The 22,921-nt window shown below is 47.0% G+C and overlaps 1 protein-coding gene across 6 annotated transcripts in view; it reads left to right on the plus strand.

Annotated features, from left to right (window-relative positions):
- Window positions 1-22,921, plus strand: part of MTMR4 (myotubularin related protein 4) — a 570,772-nt gene that overhangs the window by 242,021 nt on the left and 305,830 nt on the right. The gene's annotated exons all lie outside the window — the stretch shown is intronic.

The following is a 22,921-nucleotide window of genomic DNA, read 5'->3' on the forward strand; positions in this document are numbered from 1 at the left end:
TAGACACTGCTACGCAAGTAAGTGGAAAAGATTTGTTTGTTACTGCCATCATAATCAGATACAACCACTAGAGGCAACTCCAAAACATATAGTAGATTACTTGCTCCATTTACAAAAAGCAAAGCTAGCCTTCTCTTCTATTAAAATACACCTTGCAGCAATATCTGCATACCTGCAAACTACATATTCAACTTCCTTGTATAGGATACCAGTTATCAAAGCATTCATAGAAGGGCTTAAAAGAATTATACCACCAAGAACACCACCTGTTCCTTCATGGAACCTAAACGTGGTTCTAACAAGACTCATGGGCCCACCCTTCGAACCCATGCACTCTTGCGGAATACAATTCCTCACCTGGAAAGTTGCCTTTCTCATCGCCATTACATCTCTAAGAAGAGTAAGTGAAATTCAAGCGTTCACAACACAAGAGCCTTTTATACAAATACATAAAAATAAGGTCGTCCTACGACCTAATCCAAAATTTTTACCAAAAGTTATTTCTCCATTCCATCTAAATCAAACGGTAGAATTACCAGTATTCTTCCCACAGCCAGATTCTGTGGCTGAAAGAGCACTACATACATTAGATGTCAAAAGAGCATTAATGTACTACATTGACAGAACGAAGAACATCAGAAAAACTAAACAGCTATTTATTGCATTCCAAAAACCTCATGCAGGTAACCCAATATCAAAACAAGGTATAGCCAGATGGATAGTTAAATGCATCCAAATCTGCTACCTTAAAGCAAAAAGACAACTGCCCATTACTCCCAGGGCACATTCAACAAGGAAAAAAGGTGCTTCAATGGCCTTTTTAGGAAACATCCCAATGCAAGAAATATGTAAGGCAGCCACTTGGTCTACGCCTCACACATTCACCAAACACTACTGTATAGATGTGCTATCCGCACAACAAGCTACAGTAGGTCAAGCTGTATTAAGAACTCTATTTCAGACAACTTCTACTCCTACAGGCTAAACCACCGCTTATGGGGAACTAACTGCTTACTAGTCTATGCATACCATGTGTATCTACAGCGACAGATGCCATCGAACTGAAAATGTCACTTACCCAGTGTACATCTGTTCGTGGCATCAGTTGCTGAGATTCACATGGACCCACCCACCTCCCCGGAAGCCTGTAGCAGTTCAGAAGTTACCTTCAATTTTTGTACATTTGTATATATATTACTTAATCCTTTAATAGGTACATACTTACATTTTTCATTGCGCGGGCACTATTACTATAGTACAACTCCTACCTCACCCTCTGCGGGGAAAACAATCGAAGATGGAGTCGACGCCCATGCGCAATGAGCACAGAAGGTGGAGTCACTCGGTCCCGTGACTCGAAAACACTTCTTCGAAGAAAAACAACTTGTAACACTCCGACCCAACACCAGATGGCGAGCGCTCATGCATACCATGTGAATCTCAGCGACTGATGCCACGAACAGATGTACACTGGGTAAGTGACATTTTCATTCTACGACATCAATCCTTTGTTATGAACCACAGGTAACTAAAACCATAAGACATGAAAAACATGGGAATAAGCTTGTAGGAAGCTGGCTCTGTATAAACTGTGTCAAAATGAGATATAGTGTGCAGAGTCCAGGGGTTCCCCAGAGGCTTAACTGAGGCCAGAGTAGATAATACTAATGCTCTCTTTTGTGGTAGTGTGGTCAAGCAGTTAGGCTTATCAAAGGGTAGTGCAAAGCATTTGTTGTACACACAAGCAATAGAAGCACACACTCAATGACTTGGCTCCAGACCAGTGTTTTTTATATAACAAAAATATATTTTCCTAATTTATTTCTTGAACCACAAGATTCAAGTTGCAGGTAAGTACTTCAATAGATTTGTATTTCACACGTATATTAATAGTAATTTGTTTGAAATCGATAAGTTATACAGTTTTTTATATATTGGCAATTATGTGTTTTAAAATTTGACACAGTACAATTTTCAGAAACAGTTCCTGTGGGGAAGAAAAGTTAGTACGATTTACAGGTAAGCACTTGACTTACAATTGCAGTCTCCGGTAGTTATGAAGTCCACAGTTTGGGGTTCAAGTTAACCCCAAACGCCCATCACCAGCAACAAGAGGCCGGCCAGGTGCAGAGGTCAAAGTTGAGGCAAATTTAACATGGGCTCCTATGGAGACTGCGGGCACTCGAAATCAGGCCTGCCTACAGGTAAGTACCTGCAACTTCGGAGGGCAGATCTGGGGGCTTTAGAGGAGCACAGGGGCGACCGGGTGCAAACAAGGTGTCAGGTTTCCAATGCTGGTCTGTGAGGGGACGCCAGGGGTCACTCCGGCTGCCGGTGAAGTCAAGGGGGTCGACTTGGGCAAACCACATGCTGGAAAGGGAGGAGGCCCGCCTGCTGAGCGTAGCTGCACCAAAGGTCAGGTTCTCCAAGGCCTGGGGGCTGCGGGTGCAGTGATCTTTTAGGCATCGGAAATCTTTGTCTTGATCTTTCACGGACAGGGGGGTCTTTGGGATTACCTCTGCAGGTGTCGTCGTGGAGAGGTCAACCCAGTGTGGGCACTTGCTCAGTCACATGGGGACTCTCTAGCTGGTAGGGACACCTGGTCACCGGCTAAAGACGTGGGGTGCAGGGTGGTCAGGACTCAAGATCAGGACTCAAGATCAGGGGAGGCTCTTGAGACCCTTGGTGTAGTTCTTTTGTGGACAGGGCCGCTGTCCTCAAGAGTTCTTGGTCCTTTGTGATGCAGGGCAGTCCTCTGGAGCTTGGCAGAGGTCGCTAGTCCCGCTGGATGCATTGCCTTCTTGTTTCACGTACTTTGAAGCAGGAGACAGGCTGGTAGGACTGGAGCCGAGTCAGTTTGCATCTTCCTTCTTCTCTGCTGGGGATTCAGCTTACCAGTCCTTCCTTCTTGTCAGGTCGCCAGGAATCTGGTGAGCTGGGTTCAGGAAGGTCCTTAAATCCTGGATTTAGGGGCGTTTCCAGGGTCCGAGAGCAGTAGCCAATGGCTACACCCTTCTCCACTAGCTGGAGTGCCCTGGGGCACTTTAATCAGAGGCTTGAGCCTTTGAGGCTCACCGCCAGTTCCTGCAGAGGGGAGGTGAGAAGCACCTCCACCCATGACAGACTGTGTCTGACCACAGAGAGCACAAAGACACTCTCCACATGTGGTCAGAAACTCGTCTGAAAGTGGCAGGCTGGTACAGACCGATCAGTCCTGCACTAGCAGTTTGCCTTACATACAGGGGGCATCTCTAAGATGCCCTCTCGGTGCATTTCTCAATACATCCCACACTGGCATCATTGTGGGTTTATTGTGCTGAGAAGTCAAACTTACCAATATTCAGTGAAGCCATTATGGAGCTGTGGAGTTCGTAATGACAAACTCCCAGACCATATACTCAATATGGCTACAGTGCACTTACAATGTCAAAGAATGGGCTTAGATACTGTAGGGGCATATTGGTTATGCAGCTGTGCCCTCACCTGTGGTATAGTGCACTCTGTCTTAGGGATGTAAGACCTGCTAGAGGGGGACTTACCTATGCCACAGACAGTGGTTTGTGGGTATGGTACCCTGAGAGGGTGCCATGTTGACTTTGCCTTTTTCTCCCCATCAGCACACACAAGCTGCAAAGGCAGTGTGCATGTGCTTGGTGAGGGGTCCCCCAGAGTGGCATAATACATGTTGTAGCTCTTGGGGACATTCCCTGGCCATTGGGCCCTTGGTGCCAGGGGTACCCTTTACAAGGTACTTAACTGTGTGCCAGGGGGTGTGCCAACTGTGAACACAAAGGTACAGATTTTGGGTAGGAACACTGGTGCTGCAGCCTGGTTAGCAGGATCCTAGCACACTTTCAATCACAGTGAGCATCAATATCAGGCAAAAAGTGTGGGGGCAACCATGCCAACAGTGACACTTTCCTTCAAAGCTCATCCATGTTAGTATGTCAAATGTGTGTCAGAAGCGACCCGTCACTATTGAGAGTCTCTAACCAGAAGAAAATCAGTCTAGTACAAGTTAAATAGACTGCATTTATAAGGGTAGTGTGGTGGAAACCAAGGTGAGTATGTGACTCTCATGGGTAAAACTCATCAACAGATGAACTATAAAAGGTGTGATTGATGCAAAAATGGAAAATTGACAAGATTCTGAAATGAAAAGAATCTGTCTGATTTTGTATATTTTGTCTTTGGACAACATTTCTAAAATTGTGAACCCAGTCTTCAACAACTAGACTCCGGCAACAATGAAAACAATTGTACCTAGATGAGGTATTAACATCTAACCTCCTCATGCACAAATTATACAGATTTTGTCATAGATAAGAAAAAATACCCCTGAAGAGGGTAAAATCCTTCCGAAATTATGGATGTTTTGAATAAAATTGCAGAACAACTCTTAAAGAGGCAATAATACTAATTAGTATACACAAGAGACTAAACGGAATCTACAGGGAGATGCATCTCAATGAATATCTGACAAACTGACATAAGCTTCGAAAAGAAAAGAGTAATGTTCAAAGAACTTGCCAACATCATACAAATGTCTACACCAGAGTGTAGAAAATCCATCAAACTGCGATGGCTACCTAATATAAAACCTTTAAGTCCAAAACAACGAAAGTCTTAAAGTCCCCAATATGAAGCTTTATGGCTCCTAAAGTATCCAATCAGCCAAAAGTAGAAAAACTGATACTACCATGTCATAGGTAAAAGTAGAATGTACACCACAATTAGTGTAGATCAATAACAACCTTGTTTAACAATACAAGAAGGACTTAGTAAACAGACACCCTTACTGCTGTAGAATTCTTATAAAAAAGCTTCTCGGAACAGAGACTAAACAATATACTGACACTTCAACGGAGTCGTTAGTAGTACAAGCTCCCTGTAAGGGATGCAAGCATAGAGTCCATAATCTTACATGTTAGAAACCTATCTCTGGAAAAGGGAGCATCTCTGCCCCCCACCAAATGAAGGTGTATTAGCCCACAAGTTAAGGAATCCCGACTGTGCACATATAAATGAATACTCACCGGCATGCAAGGAAATACTCCATGTAGGAAAGTCCCCTCTTTCTGCCATTGTTACCCCCTTCTTTTTGCCTGATATCCATGTGCTTAGACCGTTTTCACTGGGATCCTGCTAATCAGGACCCCGGTGATTGTGTGTTCTTCTCCAAATGTGGTTGTTTTGGTGATTCATACACTCCACAATTGGCACACTGGTGTACCCCTAAAAGTCCCTGGTAGATGGTACTTGGGTAGCAAGGGAATTTGTACACCAGGGGTCTCCCATGGGCTGCAACATGTATTATGCCACCTGGGGAGCCCATGCAAACAGTGTCTGCAGGCCCGTCATTTGCAGCCTTCGTGAAATGGTGCATTCACCCTTTCACTGCTAGCCACTACACTAGGTCACTGTAAGTCACCCCTATGTTAGGCACTTTCAGCCCATAGGGCAGGGTGCAGGTCCCTGTGTGTGGGCACCCCTGCATGAGCAGAGGTGCCCCTCTGAACTCCAGTTCCAATTCCCTGGACTTCATAAGTGCGGGGAACCCATTTATCTATGTACTGGCCGCGATCTGTGGTCCAGCTACATAATGGTAATTTTGAACCTGGGAATGTTTGATATCAAACATTTCTGAATCATACCCCAATACTGATTCCAGTATTGGTGGCATGACTTCATGCACCCTGGGGGTTCTTTAGAGGATCCCCCAGTTCTACTACTAGTCTTTCAGGGTCTGCGGGCAGCCTCCCAGACACGATACTGCCCTCCTGCTGCTTGACTAGCTCAGGCACAGGACAGCGGAACAAAGGAATTCCTGTAAGAGAGGGATGCAAACTTCTCTCCTTTGAAATTTGGTGTTACTGGGCTGGGAGGGGTAGCCTCCCCGCACCACTGCACTGCTTTGAAGGGCACATTTGGTGGCCTCCTTGCCTAATCCAGCTTGCACCAGTCCAGGGACCCCTGGCCCCCACTCTGGCTCGAAACACAAAGGAAAAGGGAGTGACCACTTCTTTGTCCATCTCCACCTCTACTCAATTGGTCACTTGGTTCTGCCATCTTGGAACCAAGATGTGCAGGGGCCTCTGGGAGTATCTGACTGGGTAGGCCAGGTAGTTGACGTCAGTGACCCCTCCTGGTAGGTGGTCACCCCCAGAGAGTGACCAAGCCCCCTTTTTGGGCTATTTAGGGACTCCCTTGTGAGTGAGTCCCCAGATTTGTCGTGCAAGATACTGCAAGGAATTCTCTGCAAGACATCTGCTCCTGGCCTCTGGAACCGCAGCTGGGCTACACAGGAACTGGACAAGACTGCACTGCCTGAGAAGACTTCTCTTTGCAACATTGTTTCTGTGGCTCCTGTCAGCATTCTGCAACATCTCCAGGCTGTGCATCCTCTCGGGGGCGAGAGTTGGGCTGCACCAAGAAGCAATAAGGAATCTCCCTTGGAGTGAAGGAGTCACTCCCCTGCATCTGCAGGCACCTAAGGCAACGACATCCAGCTGGTGGGATCTTCTGTCCATCGTATCTGTGAAGATTCTCCAAACTGGTGATGGTTCTGATGGATCCCCTGGGTCCTTTCTGCTTTCAGTCCAACGTGGGAGACAGTGAGCCCTTGTCTGCCACTGAGACAGAACCCCAGTGCTCCACAACTGTTTCACCAACCAAGGCTTGTTGACTTCTGCTCAGATGGTTCTTCAGGCTACAGGTAGGCCCGGCCCCCAGCACTCTAGCTCTGTAATGAGTCTCCTCTCTGCAGCTCAAGCAAAATGGGACTCCTCTTCAGGTGTGCTGACTGGGCCTCACTGCAACTTACTGTGCCTGCTGCCAGTAGGTTGCCTGTGGAGACTCCAACTGCTTCTTCTGGCTCTCTTGCATCTTGAGGGTCAATCAGGACTCCCCTCCAGGGGTCGAGTCCCCAGGACCTTGCTGGTTCTCCATGGCTCTGCAAAACTTCCTACCGCTCTTTTAAATTTGCCTGTGCTTATTGGTAGTCCTCTAGACCACTGCCTCGTCTGCAAACCGGAGACTACCATGGGACAGTTCGTAGGCGACTTTAGGGACTTCTCTGCAGCTCCTGGTCCCCGCAGCTGGACTTCATCCATCACAGACTACCCAGATCTTCAGCTACAGAAGAGGGGACATTGCCTCCTGCCCCACCTGGACACTCCTGCATGGACTGGACTCAGTCCCCTTCTTTTGCAGGTCCTCCTCGCTCGGAATCCGCCCTTGGGTTCCACCAGCCTGGCCATTATGTTAGCCTGTGGGACGACCAGGTATCTTACCTCTTTGCACCAGGGCGCTGGGGATCTTCTAGGTACTTCCCTTTTTGGATTTATCTCTTCTCCAGCCCTTGGCTAACTACCCAATGCACTCTGGTTGGGTACCCCCTTTCACATTCAATTTTTTTTAGTATATAGTTTTGCCCCCCTATAGGGCCCTTGCTAATTTATGCTTTTCCGGGGGAACCTACTAGTGTATATTGTGTGTTCGTACCTCCAGAAGGAGGTATTCCAATGGTAGTCAAGTTTGGGGTGCCTATAATAAAGTACCTCTATTTTTGCAATACTCTGGTTCGTTTCACATGTGATGAGTTACTGTGTGACTACTGTGGTATTGCAAGTGCTTCACACGCCTTCTAGATAAGTTGTGGCTGTTCACAGGAGCTACTATTGAGAGCCTTGGCTGTCTAGACACTGTAACACTATCTAATCAGGGTTCCCTTGAACCAGTATAAGGTGTAACACCATAGGTGTCCACCACACACTGGGCCAGCTTCCTACACTCCAGTGTATGGTATTCATGGTATATCCATGATGGTAACAACTCCTAAGCACAAGCTCTTCTTCAGAGTAAAGTGATTGATATCACCTTTATATCGGGTGTGTTAAAAAGAGATAAACCTTTGAGGTTGTTATTGACAAACTATCATCACTCTGTACCAGGTAATGACAGTAATGAAAGTAACCTTGAAACATTGGGCATGAAAAGCACCATATGGTTCCAGGGGACTTTACTCCCCAATAATCTTCTGTAGGAAAATGCCACTGTTGGCATGGTCACTCCCCACTTTTTGGCTAGTGTTGATGCCAGCTTTGATTGGAAGTGTGCTGGGACCCTGCTAACCCGGCCCCAGCACCAGTGTTCTTTCCCTAAAACTGTACATTTGTTTCCACAATTGGCACAGCCCTGGCACACAGTTAAGTCCCTTGTTAAAGTTACCCATGGTACCAAGGGCCCTGTGACCAGGGAAGATCCCTAAGGGCTGCGGCATGTATTATGCCACCCTCAGGGACCCCTCACTCAGTGCATGCACACTGCTTTGAAGCTTGTGTGTGGTGGTGGGGAGAAAAGACAGTCAACATGGCACTCCCCTCAGAGTGCCATGCCTACAAACCACTGCCTGTGGCATAGGTAAGTCACCCCTCTAGTAGGTCTTACAGCCCTAAGACCGGGTGCACTATACCACAGGTGAGGGCCTAACAGAATTAGCACTGTGCCCCCTACAGTGTCTAACTCAGGGTAGCCATACTGAGTATATGGTCTGGGAGTTTGTCATTACAAACTCCACAGCACCATAATGGCTACACTGAATACTGGGAAGTTTGGTATCAAACTTCTCAGCACAATAATCCCCTGCTGATGCCAGTGTGGGATTTATTGAAAAGTGCACATCTTAGAGATGCCCCTTGTATGTTAGCCCAACTGCTAGTGCAAGGCTGACCTGTCTGTGCCAGCCTGCCACTTTCAGACGAGTTTCTGACCACATAGGGTGAGTGCCTTTGTGCACTCTGTGGTCAGAAACAAAGCCTGACCTGGGTGGAGGTGCTTCACACCTCCCCTCTGCAGGAACTGTAACACCTGGCGGTGAGCCTCAAAGGCTCAAGCCTGGTGTTAAAATACCCCAGGGCACTCCAGCTAGTGGAGATACCCACCCCCCCCCCCCCGGATGAGCCTCCACCTTTGGCGGCAAGTCTGGAGGGATAATGAGAAAAACAAGGAGTCACCCCCTTAGCTAGGTTCACCCCTAAGGTGACCAGAGCTGAAGTGACCTCCTCCTAGAAAAATCCTCCATCTTGCTTTGGAGGATTAGGACCAATAGGGATAGGAATGTGCTCCCCTCCCTGGAGGGAATGGGCAGGAGGGTGTGGCCACCCTCTGGGACAGTAGCCATTGGCTACTGCCCTCTAACCCTAACACACCCCTAAATTTAGTATTTAGGGGTGACCCTGAACCCAGCTCTTCAGATTCTTAAGGACCTCACATGAAGGACTGCTGAGCTAAAAAAAAAAAAAAAAAACTGCAGAGAAGAGAAAGAGACGACAACTCACTTGGCCTCAGCCCTACCGACCTGTCTCCTGCTTCAGAGACCCTGCAACTGAAAAACGTGTTTTACAGGACCAGCGATCCCTGGAAAGCCTCCAGGGGACTGCCTGCATCACAGAGGACGAAGAATTCCCGTGGGCAGCAGCTCTGCCCAACAAGAAGAAGACATCCATCTTTACAGGGACTCCCACCTCACTCCAGAAGCGTGAGTCCCCACTATTCTGCACCCGAAGCCCCGGCCAGTGTCCAGAGGAACCAACTATCCAGAGTGGACCCCCCAGTGAGTCCAAAGATGTATCCACCCTGGGCTGACCTCTCTGCACCCCCACGACCACGCCTGCAGAGGGAATCCAGAGGACCTCCCCCCCCCCCCCGACCGTGACTGCCCAGGACAAAGATATGACGTCTGGAGAAACACTGCACCCGCAGCCCCCAGGCCCGTGAGAAATCTACCACTGGTGCAGCAGTGACCAGCAGGCAGCCCACACCCTTGCCCAGTCGGTGGCTTGCCCAAGAGGCCCCCCTGTGCCCTGCCTGCAGTGCATAAGTGACCCCCAGATCCTTCAAATGAGTTCTGTTGAGAACCAGACGCCCTGTTTGCACACTGCACCCGGCCACCCCCGTGCCACTGAGGGTGTCATTTTTGTGCCTACTTGGGGCCCCTCCAGTACTCCTCCAAACCCCCCCTGGTCTTCCCTTCGACAACGTGGGTACTTACCTGCAAGCAGACTGGAACCAGAGTACCCCCGGTCTCCGTAAGCGCCAATGTTATTTTGGCTCCTGTTTGACCTCTGCACCTGATCGGCCCTGTGTTGCTGGTGCTGGGTGTTTGGGGTTGCCTTGAACCCCCAACGGTGGACTGCCTATACCCCAGAGATTGAACCCGTATGTGTGATACTTACCTCTGAAACTGTACTGTACTTACTTCCCCCAGGAACTGTTGAAAATTTCACCATGTCCTGTTTTACATTTTTTGCTATTTTAATGAAAATTGTGTACAATATTGAATCTATTCAAAGTCTCAACTATTACTATGCAAAGTACCTTTCATTTAATGTACTTAACTGCTAAATTAATCTTGTGGTTCTAAAAATAAATTAACAAAAGTATATTTTTCTATATAAAAACCTATGGCTTGGAGTTAAGTCATTGAGTGTGTGTTTTCACTTATTGCTTGTGTGTGTACAACAAATGCATAACACTACCCTCTGATAAGCCTAACTGCTCGACCACACTACCACAAATAGAGCATTAGTATTATCTATTATTGCCTCTGTCAAGCCTCTTGGGGAACCCCTGGACTCTGTGCGCACTCTCTCTCATTTTGCTGTAGTAAATACAGAGACAACTTCCTACATCTTATTAACAATTTAATGAAAAATAACACCTGCCAAAAACAGGAACACCCACTTCTTGCTACCATTAGGTGTAACAGACAGAGAACTGAAAAAGCCTCACATCCCTGTCGAAGTATGGCTCATCTGTAAAATAAGTAAAGACAAATAACCTCTCACCACCCATTACAGGAGTTATCAACTAGACCAAAGCTAATTTGCTCTTCCACCCCTACTGTCAAAAAAGCCTTAATGTGGAGTCTGGTGCAGTCTGCCTGTGTACTAAATAAATGGGCCCCATCAAATGTCATGCCAATCAATGTAGCCTGGATTGGCTTCTAAAATCCGGAGGTACGTAACCAGGCATGGGGACGTAGCACAACTGAGGAAGCCATAACTAGGCCCACAGTCAGTAGTATCCATACCAGAGCGAATGATTAGTTTAGCTGGTTGCTGGCCATCTTGAATGATGAGGGTAAGAGTAGTTCTGATATCATCTGGAAGCGTAGGCAAGATGTTTCTCAGTGAGTCCCATAATGAAAGAGAGAAACATCCAAAAACACAAGATGTATTTACAGAGCATAAAGCAGAACATTTGGAGTAAAAAGACAATGCCTACTACAGACATCTAGACTCCTGGAATTAGTATCCGATGGGGTATGTGGGGGAGTCTCGTTATCATGGGAGGCCAAAGCGGCCTGTACCACCAAACTTTGATGGGTCGGATGTCGTAGAAGACAATCTGGATCACCTGTGACAGGTTGGTGCCTGTGAAATATAGCCTGCTCAAAAGGGGCCCCTGTATCGGGCCTAGCCCAAGCCCCCAACAAAATGCCAGGTAGGATTTCACTGCAAGGAAGCACTGATTGGCCTTGATGAAGGAGTTCAGTTAAGGGATCCAAAGTTAATTCCACTGAATGAAGTGTTAGATCCAAAACTTCAGCAACTCTCCTCAGCATGTCAACAAGAGAGGATCTCGCCTCCGTAGCAAGTTGGGGGGAGGGGTGGGCAGTAGGTCTGAACCTGGGGAAGTATCCAAGTCACTAGCTGCAGCTATCCAGCTGTCCTCTCTAAGGTTGAATATCCAACTCCTTTACTGCCTCCACCATGTCCCTCAGAAGGATCAAAATGAGGGGGCTCTCAAAAATGTGGAAGATGATCAGGGATATCCGGCATGACTGGTGCCGTACTAGACGTCGACTGGCATCAAGAAGGCGATTCCTCGACATTGAATTCGACTTCAGATGGAGAGAGGGATTCAGCTTTGATTGGCAGCGCCGGAGTCTGCTGATTGGAAACTGGTGCCGAAGGTGGAAATCCTGAAGGTTTGTGCACCAGCGCAGTAACAGCTTAGTCAGCTCATGCTGAAGACCTAACTGAAGCGGAGGGCAAACCTGCTACCACCGTCAGTTTCTTCTGTGACTATTTTCCATGCTCAAAATGTGAGCCACAAATAAAAACTGCCTATTGAAAGAGGGTGCTAGCACAAAAGATACCAATGTGTCAAATAAGTCAAAGCACTTGCCACTTCCTTGAGACCCACAGGCGCTCCAGAGGGAGGTGATTCACCAAAGACAGCGTGAAGGGAATTGTAATGCTCACACATCTGGTTTAGAGTTGCCCCAGCCCCTGGAAAGAGAGGGAGAATCAGGGTAGAATCTGATCTCTACTCCTCAATCGAAGAATTGTGGGAGGCCGTATGCTGTGAAGTCGGTGACAATTTGCATCGAGACTTACCTGTTGACATGGATGGAGAGTAGCGTCACCGAGAATGACTCCTTTAATGGGCCCACGAATGGATGTCAGTACAAGAAGGAGGTCTTGGTCGACAGTCAGGGATGGCTCGGACATCCTTACCGCCAGAAGCTTCATACGATGCTTCCGCAGAGCTGAAGTTGATGACAGGAGTCTCACTCTTCGGCATCATGGTGCCTGCCCAGGCACCACATACAAATTGAGTGGGGTTCCGAAGCAGACATTTGTCATCCAAAGGAGCCGCAGGATTAAAACCCCGAAGACATGGACAGGAAAAAGTACTGTTTCAACTACGAAAATGTCAAAGTAGACTGAGAACGGCCTGACTAACAGTTACCGGACCCGCATTGCAAATGCAAAAAAGAAGAGACGGACATTGGCGTGGTAGCAAAAGGGGTTATATGGACTCCATTGATGTTACATCTGGTGGACGTTGAAATGGAGTTACGCAATGCAAAGACGTGCTATGGGGGGGGGGGGGGGGAGAAAAAGCTTCTGTGTCCTGGCTCGTGCCTGGGGAAGATTCTAAAGTAAGGAATCTACAGCTATATGTCTCTATCGGGTTAAGATTATTTAAGCATTATAGAATGACATTGCAATGACCAACAGGTGTATGATGCAAAGGGAGAGTGTATTACAACCCTTCACAATTAGGTTTCATGTTTGCAACATATTACTTCATGTACTTTTTTAGGGACTGCACCCCTTACTATTTCAGTATTGTCATGATCAGTGTAGCCCTAATTTTTGCATTTACACCTATGCATGCTGTATTATATGAGCTGCTGGCAAGGAGGGATAATTGGTGATTGACTGTTACTCAAAACAGCCTATTTGAATCTGTCCTCCACAGAATAACAGTTGCAAGGCTGGGGGATGTCTATCTACCTAACTGGTGTATAATTGAAGCGATATTCTGAGGTGTCTTGCTTTGTATGGTTTGTTTCTTGTATGTTTTACATACAAAGAATTATTTAATAAGTCTATGTTCGATGGCATCTGTCGCTGTAGATACGCATGTTCTGCAATAGCTCGCCATCTGGTGTTGGGCCGGAGTGTTACAAGTTGTTTTTCTTCGAAGAAGTCTTTCGAGTCACGGGACCGAGTGACTCCTCCTTTTGTCTCCATTGCGCATGGGCGTCGACTCCATCTTCGATTGTTTTTTTTTCCGCCATCGGGTTCGGACGTGTTCCTGTCGCTCCGAGTTTCGGAACGGAAAATTAGCTAATTTCGGAAGATTTTCGTCGGTATTGTTGCGTTCGGGATCGGCGTACTTAGATTCCACACCGCATCGAAGATCGAAGAGCTCCGGTGCCCTTCGGGGTAGTTTTTCGATCCTCCGTCGGGGCCTGGTCGGCCCGACCGCGTGCTGAAGAACGCCGATGGAACGGACCCCGTTTCGTTTCTGCCCCAAATGCCACAATAAATACCCCTACACAGACCAACACTTGGTCTGCAACCTGTGCCTGTCACCTGAGCACAGCGAAGACACCTGCGAGGCCTGTCGTGCGTTCCGGTCCCGAAAAACACTCCGAGACCGTCGAGCCAGAAGACTTCAAATGGCGTCCGCACCGACAGCCCAACGGGAGTTCGAGGAACAGGAAGAAGAAGGTACCTTCTCGATCCAAGACTCAGACTCCGAAGGATTCGACGATACACAAACCGTGAGTAAGACGTCGAAAAACACACAGAGAAACATTTACAAGGCCCAGGGGACGCCACTGCCACCAGGCCATGGCTCGACCCATAAATTCGGTGACCGACCGTCGGCACCGAAAAAGGCCAAAACAGTGCCGAGATCGTCCGACTCCGGTCGAGACACCGGCACGCAGCCTTCTCGGGACCGAGAAAGTGCTGGAGACAAGCCTCGACACCGAGATACCGGTGTGGACACGGCTCGACGCCGAGACAGCGGCACCGAAACAGATCGACGCCGAGAGGTTTCGGCCCCGAAAAGGAAAAAAGTCACCTCGGAGCCGAAAAAACACGCAGACAAAGTTTCAACGCCGAAACAAACTGCAAGCGACCCAGCTTCAAGCTCTTATACAGAAGAGCACTCGCTAACCTCCCAAATGCAAAAGCATAGGTTTGAGGAAGAGCTACAAGCAACTGATGTGGACCATACGCAAAAGCGTATCTTCATTCAGCAGGGGACAGGAAAAATAAGCACCCTTCCCCCCATTAGGAGAAAGAGAAGGTTGGAGTTCCAGACGGAACAAGCACCACAACCAAAAGTGGTTAAAAGAATTACACCACCACCCTCTCCTCCGCCCGTGATTAACGTTTCACCAGCACAAACTCCATCTCACTCCCCAGCTCACACCACCATGAGCCAGGGTGACCAAGATCAGGACGCATGGGACCTATACGACGCCCCAGTGTCAGATAACAGCCCGGAGGCCTACCCTACAAAGCCATCTCCACCAGAAGACAGCACCGCGTACTCTCAGGTGGTGGCTAGAGCAGCACAATTTCATAACGTAAGCCTCCACTCAGAACAGGTCGAGGATGATTTCTTGTTCAACACACTCTCCTCCACCCACAGCTCCTACCAAAGCCTGCCTATGCTCCCTGGTATGCTCCGGCACGCAAAAGACATATTTAAGGAGCCGGTCAAAAGTAGGGCAATCACACCACGGGTGGAAAAGAAGTATAAGCCGCCTCCTACGGACCCGGTTTTCATCACTACACAGCTGCCACCAGACTCTGTTGTTGTAGGAGCAGCTAGGAAAAGGGCCAACTCTCACACATCTGGAGATGCACCACCCCCAGATAAAGAAAGCCGCAAGTTCGATGCAGCTGGTAAAAGAGTCGCAGCACAAGCTGCAAACCAGTGGCGCATCGCGAACTCCCAGGCACTACTTGCGCGCTATGACAGAGCCCACTGGGACGAGATGCAACATCTCATTGAACATCTGCCCAAGGACTTCCAAAATAGGGCGAAACAAGTGGTTGAGGAGGGACAGACCATCTCCAACAACCAGATACGTTCCTCCATGGACGCTGCAGATACAGCTGCACGGACAATTAATACATCTGTAACTATCAGACGGCATGCATGGCTCCGAACGTCTGGATTTAAACCAGAGATTCAACAAGCAGTTCTCAATATGCCTTTTAATGAAAAAGAACTGTTCGGTCCAGAAGTGGACACAGCGATTGAGAAACTCAAAAAAGATACGGACACTGCCAAAGCCATGGGCGCACTCTACTCCCCGCAGAGCAGAGGGAATTACAGCACATTCCGTAAAACGCCCTTTCGAGGGGGGTTTCGGGGTCAAAGCACACAAGCCAGCACCTCACAAGCAACACCGTCCACTTACCAGGGACAGTATAGAGGAGGTTTTCGGGGACAATATAGAGGAGGGCAATTCCCTAGAAATAGAGGGAGATTTCAAAGCCCCAAAACCCCTACTACTAAACAATGACTCACATGTCACTCACCCCCTCCACACAACACCAGTGGGGGGAAGAATAGGTCATTATTACAAAGCATGGGAGGAAATCACTACAGACACTTGGGTTCTAGCAATTATCCAACATGGTTATTGCATAGAATTTCTACAATTCCCTCCAAACATACCACCAAAAGCACAAAATTTAACAACACACCATTCCAATCTCCTGGAGATAGAAGTGCAGGCACTATTGCAAAAGAATGCAATCGAATTAGTGCCAAACACACAAATAAACACAGGAGTTTACTCACTGTACTTTCTGATACCAAAGAAGGACAAAACGCTGAGACCAATCCTAGACCTCAGAGTAGTGAACACTTTCATCAAATCAGACCACTTCCACATGGTCACACTACAAGAAGTATTGCCATTGCTAAAACTACACGACTACATGGCAACTTTAGACCTCAAGGATGCTTATTTCCATATACCAATACACCCATCTCACAGGAAATACCTAAGGTTCGTATTCAAAGGAATACATTACCAATTCAAGGTACTGCCTTTCGGATTAACAACCGCACCAAGAGTCTTTACCAAATGTCTAGCGGTAGTCGCTGCACACATAAGAAGGCAGCAAATACATGTGTTCCCATATTTGGACGACTGGCTAATCAAGGCCCATTCGTTCATACAGTGCTCAAATCACACAAATCAGATCATACAAACCCTCTTCAAACTCGGGTTCACCGTCAATTTCACAAAATCCAAAATTCTGCCACGCAAGGTACAACAATACCTGGGAGCCATAATAGACACATCAAAGGGAGTAGCCACTCCAAGTCCACAAAGAATTCAAAATTTCAACACCATCATACAACGCATGTATCCAACACAAAAGATACAGGCAAAGATGGTATTACAACTCCTAGGCATGATGTCATCATGCATAGCCATTGTCCCAAACGCAAGACTGCACATGAGGCCCTTACAACAATGCCTAGCATCACAGTGGTCTCAAGCACAGGGTCACCTTCTAGATCTGGTGTTAATAGACCGCCAAACTTACCTCTCGCTTCTGTGGTGGAACAACATAAATTTAAACAAGGGGCGGCCTTTCCAAGACCCAGTGCCACAATACGTAATAACAACAGATGCTTCCATGACAGGGTGGGGAGCACACCTCAATCAACACAGCATACAAGGACAATGGAACGTACATCAAACAAAACTGCATATCAATCACCTAGAACTGCTAGCAGTTTTTCAAGCACTAAAAGCTTTCCAACCAATAATAGTTCACAAATACATTCTCGTCAAAACAGACAACATGACAACAATGTATTATCTAAACAAGCAGGGAGGGACGCACTCCACGCAGTTAAGCCTGCTAGCACAAAAAATTTGGCATTGGGCAATTCACAACCAAATTCGCCTAATTGCACAGTTTATACCAGGGATACAAAATCAACTCGCAGACCATCTCTCTCGAGATCACCAACAGGTCCACGAATGGGAAATTCACCCCCAAATTCTGAACACTTATTTCAAACTCTGGGGAACACCTCAGATAGACTTGTTTGCGACAAGGGAGAACGCAAAATGCCAAAACTTCGCATCCAGGTACCCACACAAACAATCCCAAGGCAATGCCCTATGGATGAACTGGTCAGGGATATTTGCTTACGCTTTTCCTCCTCTCCCTCTCCTTCCTTACCTGGTAAACAAACTCAGTCAAAGCAAACTCAAACTCATATTGATAGCACCAACTTGGGCAAGGCAACCCTGGTACACAACGCTGCTAGACCTATCAGTGGTACCCTGCATCAAATTGCCCAACAGGCCAGATCTGTTGACACAGCACAACCAAAAGATCAGACACCCAGATCCAGCATCGCTGAATCTAGCAATCTGGCTCCTGAAATCCTAGAATTCGGGCACTTACAACTTACCCAAGAATGTATGGAAGTCATAAAACAAGCAAGAAGGCCATCCACCAGGCACTGCTATGCAAGTAAATGGAAGAGGTTTGTTTGCTACTGCCATATTAATCAAATACAACCATTACACACAACTCCAGAACATGTAGTGGGTTACTTGCTTCACTTACAAAAATCTAACCTAGCTTTCTCTTCCATTAAGATTCACCTTGCAGCAATATCTGCATACCTGCAGACTACCTATTCAACTTCCCTATATAAAATACCAGTCATTAAAGCATTCATGGAGGGCCTTAGGAGAATTATACCACCAAGAACACCACCTGTTCCTTCATGGAACCTAAATGTTGTCCTAACTAGACTTATGGGTCCACCTTTTGAACCCATGCACTCCTGCGACATACAGTTCCTAACCTGGAAGGTGGCATTTCTCATCGCCATTACTTCCCTGAGAAGAGTAAGCGAGATTCAGGCGTTTACTATACAGGAACCTTTTATACAACTACACAAAAATAAAGTCGTCCTAAGGACCAATCCTAAATTTTTGCCAAAGGTTATTTCACCGTTCCATCTAAATCAAACAGTGGAACTTCCAGTGTTCTTTCCACAGCCAGATACCGTAGCTGAAAGGGCACTACATACATTAGATGTCAAAAGAGCATTAATGTATTACATTGACAGAACAAAAAACATCAGAAAGACTAAACAACTCTTTATTGCATTTCAAAAACCTCACGCAGGAAACCCAATTTCAAAACAAGGTATAGCCAGATGGATAGTTAAATGCATCCAAATCTGCTACCTTAAAGCTAAACGACAGCTGCCCATTACACCAAGGGCACACTCAACCAGAAAGAAAGGTGCTACCATGGCCTTTCTAGGAAACATCCCAATGCAAGAAATATGTAAGGCAGCCACATGGTCTACGCCTCACACATTCACCAAGCACTACTGTGTAGACGTGTTATCCGCACAACAAGCCACAGTAGGTCAAGCCGTATTAAGGACATTATTTCAGACTACTTCCACTCCTACAGGCTGATCCACCGCTTTTGGGGAAATAACTGCTTACTAGTCTATGCAGAACATGCGTATCTACAGCGACAGATGCCATCGAACTGAAAATGTCACTTACCCAGTGTACATCTGTTCGTGGCATCAGTCGCAGTAGATTCGCATGTGCCCACCCGCCTCCCCGGGAGCCTGTAGCAGTTTGGAAGTTACCTTCAATTATTTCTATATGTATCATCTCAACCTTAAATAGGTGCATACTTAGTCACTCCATTGCATGGGCACTATTACTACAATTCAACTCCTACCTCACCCTCTGCGGGGAAAAACAATCGAAGATGGAGTCGACGCCCATGCGCAATGGAGACAAAAGGAGGAGTCACTCGGTCCCGTGACTCGAAAGACTTCTTCGAAGAAAAACAACTTGTAACACTCCGGCCCAACACCAGATGGCGAGCTATTGCAGAACATGCGAATCTACTGCGACTGATGCCACGAACAGATGTACACTGGGTAAGTGACATTTTCATTTCTCTGTATACTTAAAGTGTTACAGTTCTGGTAAAAATGCATACTATTGGTATCCAAGCACAAGGCTGTGCTCATTTCAGCTACAGTGTCATATTTTTGTGCAAATGTGTAAAGCTGTGCCATTAGCTTCTAGATGCTGCTTCTCTAAATATTTGTATGGACCTCAGAAATGATGCTATGTTCATTATAGCAGGCCTACAGATTCTTTACTCAGGTACACCATATAAGGAAACAGGCCTTTTGCTGGTTAACGACCACTTTTTGCCCTGCATTGACTATTGAGCACTGGTGTAGCAACTCTAATGCTCTGGGCTCTGCTAATCGGGACTCATTGCAAGTGCTGTGACCCTTAAAAAATACATGTTTAATTGGCTTAGTCCCAATTGGCATAACTTGATTTACTTATAAGTCCCCTAGTATTTGGTATCAGGGGTAACTAAGGCTTGTAAGTTGTTCTCTCTTTTGAGAGACCAGGTCTCGCAGTCTGGCCGCCTCCATGGCAATAGAAGCTCTCGGGTGACTATTGTAAAGGTCTGTGCTGAAGATTTGGCAATTACTATCGGATTTGTGGTTGTGGCTTGTTTTGTCATCTCGGTGGAAAATGGAAAACGAATACAAATAATTAAAATTTTAAAAGCATCTCTTGTGGGCTGCAGCGCTAGTTATAACACCACAGGTGTGACAAAGCAAAAGCGTGACTCCCAACCTGCCAAAGCTGGCTGGCAGAACAGTTTTAAACTAAATTTATTCAAATTAATTTTCAATGCCTGAAGCTTTCCTTTTTAATATATATGATACACCTCAAGTAGGCCTATCGAGTCCTAAGGCAAGGTGAAGTATATTAGGAAGCACAACATGTGATTTATATGTTCTGACAGTGAGCAGTGTGAGCAACTCCTAGGAAGGAACAACGGAGGGCCTGCAACTGAAAGAGGTGTGAATCTCTTTCCAGCAGGAAAGTCAAACTGGGTTTGAGCCCAAAAGACGAGCTTCAAAGCCAAAGTGCCTTTGAAAGGCAAATGGTAGACACACATGAGAAGGGCAGCTCTTTTATTGAGGGTAGACAGGTTGATGAGGGGGACAGAGAGGGGAAAACAGTTGACAAACCGTTTTTTCTGTGGGTATGTAGCACCCCCCCAAGGTACCAACACCTCTAGGGTGGGCTCCCAAGCTACACACCCCGAGAGTGGTTCTGCTTAATGGAAAGGGCACAGAATATTGCATGCTGGGATAGCTAGATGCCACACATCGCAGGAAGTCCTCACCCGGTGGGAGGGGACCTAGTAGCCCTTTGGCTAGTGACTTCTGCATCCCGAAGGCACTTTCTGGGCATAAATATGGCACCCAGACCTCAGATCACATCTCCACTGGAGAGAGGATCGAAGAGAGATTGGCCTGCTGTTCCCTGAAGTTGGCTAAGAGAGGCTGCACCAAAGACTGGGCTCCACCTGCTGTGCTGCGCCTATGCTAGCAAAGAGAGAACTGTACCTGTGGTGTCCTCAAGGAAAAGTTGTACCCGATCCCCAGACAGAAGAGGTGAACTCCAAGAGCCAGTTGATTGACTTCCTTTTACAGCAACAGCCCAACAAAAGCTGAAGAAGCCTGCCATGGCTGGTTATCTGGTTATTAGCCTGACCACTGAAGTGCAGCCTGAGAGACATTCCCCTAACGCTCAAAAGTTGCACCAGAGTTTGCTGGACTTACAAGGCTCTTCGGAGTGCAGTTTGGTCGCCCAAGAAAGACACAACATCTTTCACCAAAGGGAACTGCTGGTTTCACTGCGTTCAGAGACTAGTAGTCCAGTAGCAACTGTAGTTGTGCTGGATCAACCAGACCGTGGATTGAGGAGTAGCCCTAAGAAGCCCCGCATAACATCCTCAGCATCATGTGTCTCTTGTATCAGGCCACTCTATTGATGTCTGTGGCGATTCGCCCATAGAGCCTGGAACTGACTGGACCTGCTTTTTTGACAAGGCAACTGTCCTAAAAATCCTCACTGACCCCTTTGACCTGCTCCCTGACAGAATTGGTCTCACAAAATGGGCTAGAGTACACAAACAACACTGTATAAAAGTTTTACAATGTTTCCGCTAACTGCAGTAGTTGCCAATGCTTGTTAAGATTTCGAGTGAAAAGCTGTGATTTACATTTTATTTTAAAAAGCTGTATCTCTGGAACCCTCTGTATATGGTTAATTTCGGTGTTTAAAAATTCATAAAAATAAGATAAATTTTTAGGTCTCACCTGCGCCAGCGCATGCGCTGGATGTGTTCTCGCTTGCTAGAGATATTGTATACAGCAGGGAGCTTGCTTTCCTACACATGGCTTAACGTTCGTTGACTTCATTGTCACTCTTATTTGCGATCTTCTAATTGGCCAGCATGTTCTGGCAACACTTCTTCCTTCAACTGGAGCATGAACCACACACTGATTTCTTCCCCTGACTGTGATTGAGGTACTGTGTAGGAAGCTGGCTCTGTATATACTATATCAAAGTGAGATTTAGTGTGCACAGACTCCAGGGGTTCCCCAGAGGCTTAACAGAGGCTAAAGTAGATAATACTAATGCTCTCTTTTGTGGTATTGTAGTTGAGCAGTTAGGCTTATCAGCGGGTAGTGCAAAGCATTTGTTGTACACACACAGACAATAGAAGAAGCACACACTCAATGACTTAACTCCAGACCAATGGTTTTTATATAGCAAAAATATATTTTCTTTATTTTTAGAACAAGATTCAAGTTGCAGGTAAGTACCTTAAATGTTTTGTATTTCACACAGGTATCGAGTACTTTATTTGAAATAGATAAGTAATACAGTTTTTGAATTATTGGCAATAATCTGTTTTAAAAATGACAGTAATTTTTTAGGAATAGTTTCTGGGGGGGGGAGTGGGGAGGAGAAATGTTAGATTGTTTTACTGGTAAGTACAGCACTTAGTTTCAGTCTCTGGGTTTTAGAAACCCCACCGGTTGGGGTTCCCCAAACACACACCACCAGCAATATGGGGCCTACTGGGTGCAGAAGTCAAAGGTGAGCAATTTTAAAGTGGGCTCCTATGGAGACAGGGTGTACTCTGAATCCGGTCTGCCTGCAGATAAGTACCCGTTACTCGGAGGGCAGACCAGGGGGGATTAGAAGAGCACTGAAGGGGCCACAAGTAGGCACCAGACACACACCCGCAGCGGCACAGGGGTGGCCGGGTGCAGGGTGCAAACAGGATGTTTGGGTTTTCAGTGCTGGTCTATGAGGAGACACTGGGGGTCACTCAAAGACTGCAGGCGAGGTCTAGGGGGGTGTCTCGGGCACACCACCAGTTGAACAGGGAGGGGCGCTGCCTGTTGAACGTAAAGGCACTGGGGGTCGGTTTCTCCAGGGCCTGGGGACTGCGGGTGCAGTGTCTTTAGGCGTCCTATCTTCGTCCGGAGCTTCGCGGTCAGGGGGGTACTCTGGATTACCTCTGCAGGTGTCATCGTGGAGGGATCAACTGAGGGTGGGCACTTGCTCACAATCGCCTGGGTACCCTCTCTTGCTGGGTGGACCACCCGAACATAGACCGTGGGCGTCGGGAACACAGAGGTCAAGACTCTTGCGTCTGGAGTGAGGTGGGAGTCCTTGGTT

The sequence above is a fragment of the Pleurodeles waltl genome, chromosome 3_2 (genome assembly GCF_031143425.1).
Source record: "Pleurodeles waltl isolate 20211129_DDA chromosome 3_2, aPleWal1.hap1.20221129, whole genome shotgun sequence".
In the NCBI taxonomy this organism is placed as follows: Eukaryota; Metazoa; Chordata; class Amphibia; order Caudata; family Salamandridae; genus Pleurodeles; species Pleurodeles waltl.